General features: G+C 55.7%; 1 pseudogene; it reads right to left on the reverse strand.

Moving 5' to 3' along the window:
* Nucleotides 1-479: 479 nt before the first annotated feature.
* On the reverse strand, nt 480-1,215 carry LOC101551050 (RNA polymerase II subunit A C-terminal domain phosphatase SSU72-like; annotated as a pseudogene).
* Nucleotides 1,216-1,430: the final 215 nt, after the last annotated feature.

Here is a 1,430-nt window from a genome sequence, read left to right on the forward strand (position 1 = left end):
CGGGCTGGTGCCTCCATTTTGTGTTCAAAAAGCGGTGACTGCCATGCTGTGCCCAGGAAGGAAGGGTTGAGAGAGAGAAACCCTTCCCCGCTGGTGCCACATGGGGCAGTGGCTCAGTTCACAGTCTGGAGGCATTTCTGTGAGCTGCTCGTGTGCAATGTAGTTCAGTTGGCCTCCGGGATTGTGCTCATGCAGCAGTGGAAAGCTTACCGCTTATATTAACTTCTACCTCCCACTGACCGCTCTGAGGAAGTCCAGAATCTGAGCAGCCTTTGGTACAGGGGCCTCTGCCTGGGGCCTGTCCCTTTAAGCATTCAGTAGCTAAATGGAAACCATACCATAACCAATAATCCGGACTTATGGGAAATTGGGGTAGAAAAATGTAACACGTTTCAAGTCTGACAGTCCCGTGTGGATGGATTCTCACTCATTTCAAGCCCTGTCATGTTTATTGGGGCAAAGCTGCAGGACCCCCATCCCTAGACCAAACTGTGCAAACACTCAACAGGATCAAGCAAGCCATGCCACCAGTAGAAGCAGAGGGTACGGAGGAAGGCCCTGCGGGTCTCCTCCACGAACTTCTGCAGCGGGCTGTCCACGGTGCTCTTCACGGCCTCCAAGCACTGGATGCACTGGCACAGCTCGCAGATGAGGAGGGCGCCCACGATGACGGCCTCCTCCAGGTTGTCCGGGGTGTTGATGTTGGTCATGTGCCCCGGCTGGTTCCTCTCCTGCTGGCGGGTGTTGAGGTCTTGCTCCGTGAGGTCATACACGTGCTCCTCCTAGATGATGATGAAGTCGAAGAAATCCTTGCAGCTCTGGAATCTCTCGGGCCGCGGCTGGCTTATTTCGATCGTGCATATGCAGGATGCTGTTCTGGGTGCAGAGCTCGCGATCCTTGCGGAGGAGATCCAGGTCCATCTGCTCGTGGGTGGTCCTGATATCGTGGACCTTGGGCTTGTTGGGGCTGGGTCTGGTCTGGGCAGCTTCACTTGGCTGCTGGTGCCCAGGGAGCGGACGCCCAGGCTGTTGTGCCCCTCCATGCTCTGGTTCTGGTTGCTGTAGCACATGACTGCCACCTGCACGGGCGACAATGGGCAGCTTGGATGGTTTGCTGGTGGCCACGTTTTCTGCTTTGCAATCTACGCCAAAAGCTCCTGCCATGGAAGAAGAAGATGGCCATGTGGCGTGACGTACGGGGGCCACGTGCTGCATGTCAGCGGGTCGTGGTGTCCCCCCATCCAGAGTTCTATGCCATGAGCCCTTCGTGCTGCAGTCCACACTGGCCGCAGCATTGGCCACAAGCCCCGCAGAGCCTGCTGCTGCTGCTTTCTCTGTTTTTTTCTGAAATCAGATTGGAAATGAAACCACAGAAACTGCGATTTTCTTAAGCGTGCCTTGATTTCCCTACCGTTCCTGGACCGTTATTC

The sequence above is a fragment of the Sorex araneus genome, chromosome X (assembly GCF_027595985.1).
Source record: "Sorex araneus isolate mSorAra2 chromosome X, mSorAra2.pri, whole genome shotgun sequence".
NCBI classification, from domain to species: Eukaryota; Metazoa; Chordata; class Mammalia; order Eulipotyphla; family Soricidae; genus Sorex; species Sorex araneus.